The sequence below is a fragment of the Ochotona princeps genome, chromosome 19 (assembly GCF_030435755.1).
Source record: "Ochotona princeps isolate mOchPri1 chromosome 19, mOchPri1.hap1, whole genome shotgun sequence".
In the NCBI taxonomy this organism is placed as follows: domain Eukaryota; kingdom Metazoa; phylum Chordata; class Mammalia; order Lagomorpha; family Ochotonidae; genus Ochotona; species Ochotona princeps.
In genome coordinates this window covers 44,975,008-44,988,784 of record NC_080850.1, presented here as the reverse complement: position 1 = coordinate 44,988,784, position 13,777 = coordinate 44,975,008, and positions in this window count along the sequence as shown.

Sequence of the window (13,777 nt, the reverse complement as noted above, 5' to 3'; positions counted from 1 at the left end):
TACAGAGAAGCCCACTGGACTGTAAAGAAAAATCTACTCTTTTTATCCTTAGAGCAGAACACAGCAGAGCCTCTTGAGGCTGGCGTCACACTGCCCAGGTCACGTCCCTTGCAGTAGGCGCTCCCCAAGAACACTAGAGAGGAAGGAAGACGGGAAGTATTGTTAGCAGCTCCTGTCAGACCTCCCCTCCGGGCAGGCCTCAGACGTGACCTCTGTGACCAGAGCAAATACTGTGGCTAAGCCAGCGTCCCCCGCATCTGCAGGGCTGTGGCGGCTCCCCTCTCGCCCCTCTACCAGCTTTTCGTTATGCTTTAACCAGTGTCCCCTTCTTGCCATTTAGCTATTCAATGATGTGAACCTCTGGCTATCTGTCTGACCTCCTTTCTTAACCTCTTACTAAGCTTGCATTCCAATTTCTTACAACTGTATGAAAAATAAGGACTAGAGAATGTGCAGTATACTAATAGCTCTGCTTCTCTGTAGGTTGGAGACTTTGAGCTAATTGATTATGCTTCTCTTTTTTATGTTAAGCATAAAACATAAAACTTGTGTTCGTGACCATGTGACTTGATGCAGGAGCAGTTTTTCATGATCATTCAAAGTGTCAGTTCAGGGAACTGTGACTTGTTTTACACACGGAAGTCCCTCAGTTTGTGGCACTCCCCCCCCACCCCCCCGGTATATGAATCAGAATTTTGCGGCAGCCTCCATCTCAGTGTGGTAGCAATGTCGGCGTTTTCAGGGGCCTGCTGACTGCCGTCACGACTCCTGCACTCCGGGTGGACTCGGGTGCTGGCACTGAACAGCTGTGGGCTTTATTCTCAAGCACAGGTGATGTGATGTTCACATGTCTTGATGGGTAGGAATTAGTTGAAATATACCACAGATAGTGCTTTTAATCCATAATGAGTGTACTTTACCCTTACATTATAGGAAAATTGCTTAAGATTTGGGATGCTGTATGAATTATAATCATTATCAGAAAACCATTTTTGAAAGAGCAGAAGAGACTGCCTCTCTTGTTCCCTATTATGTCTTCAATGTAGTATAAACTTGCCAGAACTAATTTAAACCAAGACAGGAGCACAAAAGTATGAGACCGTTCAATTCCTGAAAGATATCCAAGGTTAATAAAAATAGGGAGTTTCAGAGGATACAATTTTATCTTGCCAGATGCAACTCATTTGATAAGGTTTGCGAACGCTGGTATTTCAGATTACATAGAACTGAATTAGATCCTCAGAGTTGTTTATTTTAAAGCAACATTATTCAAACTAAGAATATTGTTTGTTTTCTAGTAATAATATTTTGTTTATAGATTTCAATGAGTAAGTCTTCGAATCGCCAAAACTGATCTCTGAGTAATGCAATTACAAAGGGAATATTCTTGCACCAGGCACAGAAGAAAGTACTAGAAGTGTTCAAACCACCCAGAAGGTCGTTTTGGATGATGAAATAATGAGCTTCTGTTCTGGAGTGTGTAGTCAAAGGAATTGGGCTGAATATGCCAAGAAGCACTTTCTGTTATATTTACTTAAAAATAACGCAAAATAGCCTTTTTAGTGAAGGACAAGGACAAAGCTAACTTTTTAGTTGTATTTGCAAACTTTTTTTTTTTAGTCTCTCAAAATTATTAACAAAAATCAAGTAACTTTGCTTTAGATTTTTATGGGCAGCCACATATATATAGAAATGTAAATTTAAAAAATTTACAAAATGTACGTGAAGATTAAAGTCAGATTAATGACACACTTAGAGATATTAGAATGCATAGAAAGGATGTTATTAATTTGATGTATATTTGGATGTATTCCAGAAATTTGTTGAGTATTTGTGTGGTCTAGACTTAGCCATAAAGCATTGACAGTTCTCCTCCCAGCAGTTTCACACTAGCTATAGTTTTACGTAAACTACAATGGCATTCACAGCTCTTTTATTCCTTCTGGCACTTAAACTTCTGAATTGTAGAACTGAAAATCACTGTAGTTATGATTAAGCAATTTTGATAAAGTGCCCCAATCCTTATTCATGTTAAAATTTGTCATCACTCCTTATACTTGTATTGGCTTTGCCTAAAAAATTAGTAAAATATATCCTGCTTGAACCTGCTGTGTAAAAATGTGGGTTAGACAGAGTTAATTCCCATAGCCTTTTAAAGGTGTGACATGCTTTTGGCCTTTCATATTTCACTTATGTATATGGTAACATTGTGGGAAGTATCTGAGTCCAAAATTTGTAATCATGTTAATATTATTCAGTAAGCAAAAATATTTGAACCAGGCAAGTTCTTTTAAATATTGGTTTTCTAATTCTCCTGTAAACCTGTAAATTCTTTCATATGTAGTAAAGCTAACATGGAATAAAATTTCATGCATGCTTACCATGGTATATTGAAAAATCACACTGCCTTAAATTGGGTTACAATCTGTTAACAGACTAATGCATATTTTTGGTAGGAAAACATGGACACCATTTGTAAGGAATAATATTCTGATTTCTCACAACCCTCAAAGATTGGTTAGCCGTGTTGGTTCACACAGATGATCATTCCAGAAAGCCTCAGAGTTTACACTGACATCTTTATAAATAACAGGAGTGGGGAGTCTGTTTTGTCAAGGCCTTTTGAATACATGTAACACCATTTATGAGCTATACAAAATCACCAACTTAAAAATTTCCATGCCATTGATTTATTGAATTTTGAAACCTGCCCTAGCCTGACCAAACCAAAGTGTTTTGTGGGCTTTGTAGGACCTGTGGGCTGGATGTTCCCCATCTCAGATAGATGCATGTGTATTCACTCAAATGTTGGTATTGTGCCCAGGACTCACTCCATGATTTGTGGTGCTCCTGTAAAATTAATGTGAGTTATTCAGTTAAAAATAATTAAGTGTTTAGTGTTGACATAGCAGAGCATTGAAGCAAGAGCAGGGCCTGTTTTGGCAGGTTCTTGCAAAACTGCACAGGTTTTAAGCCCCTGTCATGGCCAAGATTCTTTGTTTTATTCTGAGAGATCTGCAAGGATAAATTGTTGTATATCAGTTACATGTAGTATTCTAGTGTCAACACCAATACAGTCAAAAATGTGCTTCTTCCAATTTTTTTTTTTTACTAGTCACATGGCTTGATTGTGCTTCATGCACTGTTGACTGTTCAGATTGGTACACTGTATTAAAGGACAAAAAAATGAAGCAGTATAAGAATTATACAGAAAAACTTCTGTTACACTTTTTAAAACAAAGATAAGTCAATTATTACAATCTAACAGTTATTCAGAATTTTATGAAAGGAAGGAGTTCTAGATTTGTAAGTACCAGAATTTGTTTTGGAGGAAATACATGCCTAAATTATTGTATGATTAAGCTATCAGAAGTTTAGAAGCACCTTGGATTTTACTAATTTTCACAATAAAAATATTATAAGGTTATTGAAAAACTTCACTTAATGTATACGTCATAGAATTTAATTTTCTTTGTTGTCCAGTTGTGATTTTGTTGTTAGAGTTTTATGAATTATGCTTTCTAGCCAGTTTTGTTTTATGGTTATATTCAAGCTGACAGCCCTGGTTGTCAGTCACACTCATGACCCAGTGAGGAGGGAAGCCTGTTAACTGACGGCACTGAGCTGACATGTATTCTAATGAATTTTGTGGTAATACAGCACAGTTGCTAAGTATGAGTAAAACGAAGTGCAACCAGTGGCCTGGAATTCTGATTAACCCAGAGTTCATTCTTTACCTTTTCCTAACTTCTTCTGCTCCTCTGTTCTTTTGCGCATTAGTCAGCATCTGGTAAGCACAGCACAAGCGTGTAGGCTGACGGTCAGCAGCCTTCCCTCGGAGTCACTTCCCAAGGACCTGGCCTTTGTTGCAGACACTTTGCATCTTAAAACCCGTGACTCCCAAAGCGATGGATTTTGCTTGCGTTAGCAGAAGGAAGGAGTATAGAGAGTGATGGCAGGGTCTGTGTGGACAGGGCCCATGAGGAGTGCAACTTTTCTATCTGATTTTGGTATTTAACTATGCTTGCCTGCCAAGTCAATTTGGAAGTATCTCCTAGTTTTCTGACTGATTTGAAGAGTGAAAATAAATGTAATGAACATGGATTACTCTGAAGCAGCCAAAAGCCAGTAGATGTTCTAAATTGAAATAAAAAGCTTCTAATAGAAAAGAGGGTGGGCCCAGCACAATAGCATAGTGGTTAAAGTCCTCACCTTGCACGCGCCCAGGATCCCATATGGGCGCCGGTTCTAATCCCGGCAGCTCCACTTCCCATCCAGCTCCCTGCTCGTGGCCTGGGAAAGCAGTTGAGGACGGCCCAAAGCCTTGGGACCCTGCACCCGCGTGGGAGACCCGGAAAGAAGTTCCTGGTTCCTGGTTCCTGGCTTTGGATCGGCACAGCACTGGCCATTGCGGTCACTTGGGGAGTGAATCATAGGACAGAAGATCTTCCTCTCTGTCTCTCCTCCTCTCTGTATATCTGCCTGTCCAATAAAAATAAATAAATCTTTAAAAAAAGAAAAGAGGCTTTACTTGTATCCTGGGAACTGTGGAGCCCACTTACACTAGATCAGCTACTTTTCTCCATGCCTGCAGCTCTCGCTGGAAGAGGTGGCTCAGAGCTGCTGCCAGCATCATGTGTGAGAGCATGTGTTTCTATTCCTGTCCAGTGTTATGGTTTACATTAGCTAATAATCTGGCCAAATAGCATGGTTTAAGATTACATAATAATTCTTATTTAGGTCAGCGTGCAATAATATGGCATTATACGAGAAGCAAAAGATATTTGATTATCTCTATAGAGTTGTTGAAAATGTCTTCTCAATGAAAACTGTATTATATTTTCAAATTCCAGGGTAAGTCATAGTACAAGTTTAAGATGAGAAAGTCACTCAAATGAGCTATGCAAAGTGTGTTGGCAGTCACAGCCAGCTTGAGTTGTTACTTGCCAGAAGCAAGGAAAGCTGTGCGGCGAGCTTCCGGAACGGTGTTCAAGCCACTTACTCGGCAGGTGTTTGTCCTGGACCCACTGCCGGAGGGAGTGGCCAGGAGAAACTCTGTACACTGCTGTGGGCGGGGCGGAGGAGGCAGCCTTCAGGTTCCTGGGAGACACAGTCTCCAGGATTTCCACTCATGTTTCCCACAATTTTATAGGATAGCTCTGGTATTTTGTAGTGATCACATAGTTTCAGAGTCAGCTGAGGTGAAAAATTTGCCATTAAGTAGAGCCTTGGAGACAGCGTTGGTTTTAAAGTGCTTAATTTCTTTGGATGATTAATAGACAAGAACATATTTAAAACACAATAAAAAGTAGTTCCAGTGAAATTCTGGTTTCCCTTATTTTCTTTGTAAAAGCCTGGCTCCTTACATTAAAAAAAAAATACATGTTATTAGAGAACAAAACAGACTAAAAGTGCTTACAATGAAAAGTGGTATGATTCATCTTCTCCGGAGGCTCACATTCCCCGCTCCAAAGCGTTTTAGCTTTGCTTTCCTATACACACAGAAATGCACAGAAGAATAGCTATGTGACAGATAGCCAAGAGAGCCGGGTGTGGTGGAGAGTGACCCTCTCTGCTGTGTCCCCTGCTCTGCAGGCGGAAGGACACTGTGGTGCTCAGGTCAAACCCTGTGCTTTCCATTGGATGGGGTTTTTAGAGGGGCAGTCAGCATCTCACTATATTACTGTTTCTTGGTTGAGACCTGGTCCTACTGTCAGAAGGAAATTAAGTTTGCTGAGAAAGTTCAGGAAACCAATCTGTATTCATCCCCAAAGGAGAAGGAATACATGCAAATTTAGACACACAACCACAGCCACACATACCCCAAAGCATTCACCGGTCACAGTGAGGAAAGGGTAGCGAGCAAGCTTGGACAGCTACCACTCAGTACAGAGAGATAGGAGTTCTGTACAAGCCAGAAGATATGGGAGAAGGCAAGTTGGCTTCCAGTGTCTCAACAGATGTCTCACTGAAATGAGAAAACCCTAGTGGAAGACTGGCTTACACCAGTAGGGCCAGCACCTGGAGGGTTCAAGGCTCATGTCAGGGTTTCATGTGTTGTGGAGATTTTCCTAAAAAGCTCGAATCCATTCTAAATTCCACCTAGCACTTGGCTGCCTTTTCTGCTGACAGTTGGTGTGGCTAGAGTATATCAATCGCACAAGAGAGCTCAGCCTGTCTTGTCGCATCCCCACCTCTGACTGTGGATCAGACCCCTGAGCAGAGCAGGGTGTGCGTGGAGAGTGCGGAGCTGCTGGAGGGCTTGGAGAGGGCAGCTGAGGGGTATGACATCACACCTTCACTGCGTGTTCGAGCTGTCGTCACGCTGGAGCTGGGATGGCGAAGGAGTGTTGCATTAGATGTGCTTTGATTTAGAATGGACTGTGCATTTTAGTGTCTGAAACGAGTCATGAATTACTCAAGGGTGTTCTCATGTGTAGTATGGTGACTTTTCTGAGGTGGGAAATGCAATATGAAGCCAATATGAAGATTTCTGTGTTAACTTTCTGATAAGTGACATGTGCATTTTTACTTTTAGCAGTATAAATATGGACATTCTGTATGTGTGGCTGTGCCCTTGACTTTAACCTGTAACTAAATGTTGTGCATCTCTTAAGTGAGCATACTGTTTTAGTTAGGGTAGCACTAGTTGCTGCAACAGCTAAATACTGCAGTCTCAGGTTCTTTTCTCATTAGAAGCTTTTAAGTTCCAACTGTCAGCAGCAGGCTTCTTTCCCGGTGGTTTTCAAGGCCCTAGACTTTGATGTAGAGGATTTGAATCCTAAACCCAAGATTCCCAAAGTTTACTCCCCAAAGAGGGCTGGAACATGGAGGAGTGATGTCAAGGTTTGTGTGGAGTGGCTGAAATGGGACACACAGCATTTCTGCTCCAATATTTGTGTGATCATGTCTGTCTTCCAGGTCAGTTTGGAAATTATCATTTATGATGAACTGCCTGGATAATCAGCTTTCTAACTGAAAAATGAGTAAGCTAATATAACTGCATTTACCTTAAAATACATGCACAGCCTTCATTTTCATGGCTTTATGTGAGTTGGTTCCTGTTAGTTGGCATATACGTTCCTGTTTCACACAACCCTGTGAAGGATGTCCTTGAGCAGAAGTTTGGGCATGTGTGCAATCTGTGTGCTACCCTAGCTTGAACTTCCACCTGTGGAAGAAGAGATGATATTTATCTTTCTGTGGCTCATTTTATGTAACACAGTGACCTCTGATCCTTGTTTTTCCAAATACCTGGATTTTATTTTATGTGTGTGTGTGGTTGAACAGTATTCCATCATGTATGTGTATATATTTCCATGTTTTTGTTATGCATTCTTTCACTGTTGGTCATCAAGGTTGACTCCATATCATTTCTGCTGTGAATAGCCTGTCAATGTAATGTACTTCTCTTTGCTGCCCACTGAGGAGACAGGAAATGGCTCAGGGTCTTCAGATGAAGAGAGCAGTGATGCCAATACAAAGCAGGCCTTCTGATCCCAAATACGGATCCTTATCTTTGTGTACACATTTCACTTCCCTGACTCAAATCAGTGAAGATAGTAAGTACTTAGTATTAAAAGAAAGTATGTGTTAATAACAGTATAATAATTAAAAAGAAAGAAGGGCCCAGCATGGTAGCCTGGTGGCTAAAGTCCTCATCTTGTGCATATCTGGATCCCATATGGACGCCAGTTCATGTCCAAGTGGCACCACTTCTCTTCCAGCTCCCAGCTTGTGGCCTGGGAAAGCAATCAAGCATGACCCAAAGCCTTGGGACCCTGTACCTGCGTGGGAGACTGGAAGAGGCTCCTGGCTCTTGGCTTCAGATCAGCTGAGCTATGGCTGTTGTGGCCACTTAGGGAGTGAATCAGCAGATGAAAAATCTTCCTCTCTGTCTCTCCTCCTCTCTGTATTTCTGACTTTGTGATAAAAGAAATAAATCTTTAATAAAAGGAGAAATAACATTGTTTAAAACAAACAAAAGGATCTATTGACTTGAAAGCCACAGTTGGTGGGAGGGAGGTGGGGAGGAAGAGAAAGAGAGACAGAGAGCGCGATGTTCCACACACTGGTTCCCACAGGTGGTCACAGTGGCCAGGGCTGAGCCTCTCATTAAGTGACCTGGGCACAAGGGAGTGCTTGAACCATCTTCTACCATTTTCCCAGAATCAGAAGTATAGCAGTCAGGACTCAAATGGATGCCCATGTAAGACGCCAGTGTTGCATGTGGCAGCTTAAGCCACTATGCCAAAATGGCAGCCCCACTTGGCATAGATTGTGATCAATATCTTAGTAATGCATCTGAAATCATAAAAATTCAAATGAAATTAAATGCAGATATTGAACCTTAGTCTTGACATTACTTTCAGTAACTATCACATCGAAACAACATAAATAATAATGCTTATTAACATACTAGCTTTAGTAATCAAAGCTATTTTTCATAGTTGCAATTCTATATGCTACGTGTTTCCTTGTAAAACATGCTAAAAATTAATGAATTCAGCGGCCATTTTGAGTTCCCGACAACAACTTTCTAGTAGACTTTACTAATGCCACATGTAGCTACACTGAGTATAGATTCCTCTGGCCATAAGACAGATGTAAGCAATGTGAAGAAAGAAATATGTTTCCTATAAAAGAGTCTATAAAGCAGCATTCTTATCTCAGGAGAACCACAGTCCCACATGATTTTATAATGATTAGAAATTGGTTGTTTGTTAAGTGAACCAAAAATGTCACCTTGTCACTGAAAAACAAATTACTGATGAGGTTCATGGGCGACGTCTTCATTAAGTGACTCACAGAATGGGGGGAGATGACAGCCCATGGTAGCTGTTTACTTAGAGTAAGGGGAGATTCAACACAGCGTGGGGAGGTGAAGGTTAAGTCGTGTTAGTTTTAGCTCTCATTATCCCTCGTCCCGAGAACGGCAGTAACTCCTGAGGCTGGCGTCACTCTCCAGCCTTCCTCCTCGCAGTATGCCCTCCATGAGCATGATGGAGAGGAAGGAAGGTCAGTAGCGATTGTGCACAAATACTTCCGGATTTCCCGCAGGGCAGACCATGGGACTGACCTCTGACCACAGACATCACCTCCAGCGAGCCAGCTTCCCCGCCTGCAGTGCTGTTACTACCCTCCTATTCACCTTGTTTCCATTCTGGTCCCTCTGCAGTCTTTTGGTTTTGCTTGAGCTGTAATGTTCCCTTTAAACAAAATCAGGTGCATATATTTGCCTTCCTTTTTCTGTGTTATATAATTTGACACTCTGGTTATCTCACTGACCTCTTTTTTTGTAATCTTTTACAAATTTGCATTCCAGTTTCTTTTAATTCTATGAAAGATACTGTTCTTTAGTCAGCTCAGTGCTTTGCTGATTTTCTCTTACTTGCAATACTCTTCCTTTTTCCAGGGATGAATGTGTGCACAATCTTCCCCTGTGTTGAAACGTGTGATGCTGTTCCTGCATGCCAGGTCATTGTAGCCTCATTGTGTCCACAAGAAGAAAACATTGCCACACACACACACACACACACACACACACATCACTACAACAGGCTCCGTTGGTGTGAGCCTTCTGTTTTCAGTGCAGGCCAGGAAGATGCACCAGGGAGTCTGAGGCGCTCAGGATCTAAGTCATGTGCTTGCTTTTGGCTTGGAAGAGTTGAGGCCCCACTGGCTGAACTTCAGATGAAAATCCAGGGCTGCATCAAAGCCGTTCCTTGGCTCAGGGCTAGCACCCAGTGACTTGTGTGGGGGCCAGTTAAGATCTTTCACAATTACCAGGTACACAGTGTGTTCCCTTGCCTGAACTTCTCACCCCCTTCCCAGAAATGGAAGGTCTGATCATGCAAATCTACTTTAATATATTATTCTGAACCCTTGAAACATTAAGCCCTTGCTTTTCATGGAGTTTGGAAATGTTAAGTATTTTTTTATTGCTTTATTGAAAGTTGCCACAGACGTAAGGATTTAAAACATTACCCATTTCTCTCTCTCCCAGTTTCTGTTGGAAGTTGTTTACTCAGGCTCTCAAGAGGCTGGAATCGAAGTGTTGGCCTGCTCTGCTTTTCTCTGGAGGCTAGGGCCTGAGCCTGGCTCCAGGCGTGTCCTGCACCTGGGTCCTTGTGACCTGAGCCTGGCTCAGGCGTGTCCTACATCTGGGTCCTTGTGGCTGACTGGAGTCTGGGTGCCACCTGGCGGCTGCAGAAACCATGCCCCTCCCTTCACACCTGGCATCTCTCAATTCACAGCACCAGTGCAGTCTCGCCTGCGTTTTGAACCCCCCAACACTTTCTCTGCCACCATGTTTCCAAGGCTTCTGTGATAGTTTTGAGTCTACCTTTCTTATTTATTTATTAAATATGTATTTATTTTTATTGAAAAGTCAGATATACACAGAGGAGGAGGGACAGAAAGGAAGATCTTCCGTCTGATGATTCACTCTGCAGGTGGCCACAAGGGCTGGGACTGAGCTGATCTGAAGCCAGGAGCCAGGAGCTTTTCCCGGGTCTCCCACACGAGTACAGGGTCCCAAGGCCTCGGGCTGTCCCCGACTGCTTTCCCAGGCCTGATTGTGTCCAGATTTAAGGGTTTGGGCGTGATATTTTTTGTAGAACATTTCTTCTTCTCCTTCTTTTTCTTCTTCTTCTTCTTTTTTTTTTTAGAATTCTGCCTTTACCAAGCGGTGAATTCAGGTTTCACTAACACACCTCAAAGAGATTCCTCTCTTAATTACTCTTTACATTCAAATGTATAGTGTCTGACAATGCACAAGTAAAATCACTCATTCAGAAAACACATACTTGAATTTCAGTTTCATACCTTTTGAAAAATAATCATTTCTCACCGCTAATCATGAGATAAATGTCGCAGAGTTCCTTGCCTGGACAAAAAGGGGTTTCTCAGTTTTAACTCAGAAATACTCATTTCTTATTCATGTGTAAAATACAATAAGGTTCCTTGCAGACAGTTGCCACACCTCACCTCTGCTGAGTTCCTGCCCTTGTCTTGCTGTGCCTGAGAAGCCTGATTCATGCTTCATCACATCTCTCAACAATGTAAATTCTCATTTTTAGTTCTGTGTTTACCTTACTGTGTTTGAGTTTCTGAAGGGCAGATCTTTGGCAATGAAGGATTCCCCAGTTGTAGCAAGCATTCAGATGAATTTGTTAAAGATAATGGGATAGACCCAGCGTGATAGCAGCTAAAGTCCTCACCTTGAATGCATGTGCTGGAATCCCATGTGGGTGCCAGTTCTGATCCCAGCAGCCCCGCTTCCCATCCAGCTCCCTGCTTGTGGCCCGGGAAAGCATTGAGGACGGCCCAAAGCCTTGAGACCCTGCACCCATGAAAGACACCCAGAGAGCTCCTGGCTCCTGTCTTTGAATTGGCTCAGCTCTGGCTGTTGCGATCACTTGGGGAATGAATCATCAGACGGAAGATCTTCCTCTCTCTCTCTCCTTCTCTTTCTATATATCTGACTTTGCAATAAAAATAAAAATAAATCTTAACAAAAGATAATGGGATAAGAATGGTATGAGAGAGGATGAGGGAAGTCTGTGGGGTCTCACATATATCTGAGAACTCAGTCTGTGGTAATTATATTATTTATAATAGTGACTTGCATTTCCCTGCACTATATTTAATTTTACTCTTTTGCTTTCTCTCTGAAGTAAATAGATACCATAGACATTTTATAGGAGGAAAAATTCTCATCATAAATGAATTTGTAAGTCCACTAAGAGCCAGCACTTGATCTCTAGGTGAAAATAGCTTAACAGAGTAAGAAGGAAATGCAACATATGCTTGTAAAGTTAATTAGATGGGCCAGGCGGCGCGGCGTGGCCTAGTGGCCAAAGTCCTCCCCTTGAATGCGCCGGGATCCCATATGGGCACCAGTTCTAATCCCGGCAGCTCCACTTCCCATCCAGCTCCCTGCTTGTGGCCTGGGAAAGCAGTGGAGGATGGCCCAAAGATTTGGGACCCTGCACCCGCGTGGGAGACCCAGAAGACCTGGAAGAGGTTCCTGGTTCCCGGCTTTGGATCGGCGCAGCACCGACCATTGTGGTCACTTGGGGAGTGAATCATCAGACGGAAGATCTTCCTCTCTATCTCTCCTCTCTGTATATCTGACTTTGTAATAAAAATAAATAAATCTTTAAAAAAATAAATAAAAATAAAGTTAATTAGATATTCTGAGATTCAGATTTTAATTTTGATATAAAAAGTCCTTAGAAACACATTGAGCTTGAACTTACAAACTTTTATTTCTGATGTCGGTTGTAGCATCAATACAGTGACATCTGCAGTCTTTGATTTCTCTACAATTTGTTTTTTGTGCTACCTTATTCCCTTTTTCATTTTGATCTGCTTTGTTCCCACATCCATAAACAAGAGATGTTTTATTTCCCCAAATCCAGCTACAATGCGAGAATGGAAATCATTTTAAGTAATTTTCATTAGGTTACTTTCATAAAAACTGGGAATGAGAAGGTCAGGCATTTGGCACAGTGGTTAAACTATAGCTTGGGGAACTGCATAACATAGTGTGTGTGTGTGTGTGTGTGTGTGTGTGTGTGTGTGTGTGTGGAATTCTTAGCTTGAAATACCAGGTCTTGCCCCTGCTAACATGAACCTTGGAGTCCGCCAGCTTGGGTCCCCACCCCTGCAGTGTGTACTTGGCTTGAGTTCCAGGCTGCCGGGGCCTGTGTGACCCAGCTCTGCGTGTTGCAGGCGTTGGTGCATTTGGGGAGTCCATCAGCAGTAAAAGAGAACTGTCTGGGTCTCTCTCTCTCTCTCTCTCTCTCTCTCTTTTCTGTATCTCTCTCTGCTTCTCAAACAAGTAAAATAAATAAAAAATAGCTTCAGTTGACTGAGTAATGCATTCATGTGTATTACTCATATTAACACAACATTTCAAGTTAAGAATTACAACCTCTAGTTTTGGAAAAATAAATTAGGCACAAAAGTTTAGTAACTTGTCCAGAATTTTGTCACCAGGAAGCAAAGCAGCTGATATTCAGTACCAGGTATTCTCCACTGTACACTTTCCTGCTGTCCCTTGAGAGGCAACTGGCTTGCCAGGCTCAGATTCAGTGGCATTTTCTTGAAGAATTCTTCTGAATCCTTCTCAAGTCTCACGGTGTCTTAGACTGTTTTGTGTCTTGAGACTGGGAGCTATGCAAAGAAAAGATGTTAACTTAGTTTACGGCTGTAGAGGCTCAAAGTCGTTGCTCCTATGGCCAAGTCTCTCTGTTCTCTGGTGAGGGCCTTCAGGCTGCATCTCAGTGTGGTAGGTGGAATCCAACATGCAAGAGTAAAAGTGGTAGACGAGGAAAAGAGATCACAGAGGGTTCTCAGGCTAGCTCTCCAGGACCTGGCCCCACGAGAGCTGGGCCTCCGGCAGGACTCTCGCAGCACAGCCACCTTCCTCTAGGACCAGCCCTGAAAGGAGTCAGCACTTCCTTGGAGTCCCTGGCTGTCTGCAGTCTGCATCCAGTTGTATTCAGGTTTGTGAGAACTTCTCAGGCTTGTAGGAGGTACTATATGTGATCTTAGTGAGTTAAAATACCATGGAATTCAGGCTAGGATGTGAAGAAGGCAGACATCTGGATGCTCTGGCAGAGGGAGTTGGTGAATAGAGCGAGAGAGGAGAACCCGTCAGTGTAGAGTTCTCTGTGTCTGTAGTGGGCCTAAAGGAACACACTGGATAGTGACAAATGCTGATTAATACAAAAAGTCTGTTGAACTTTATTAGTGAGTAAGATGCAAA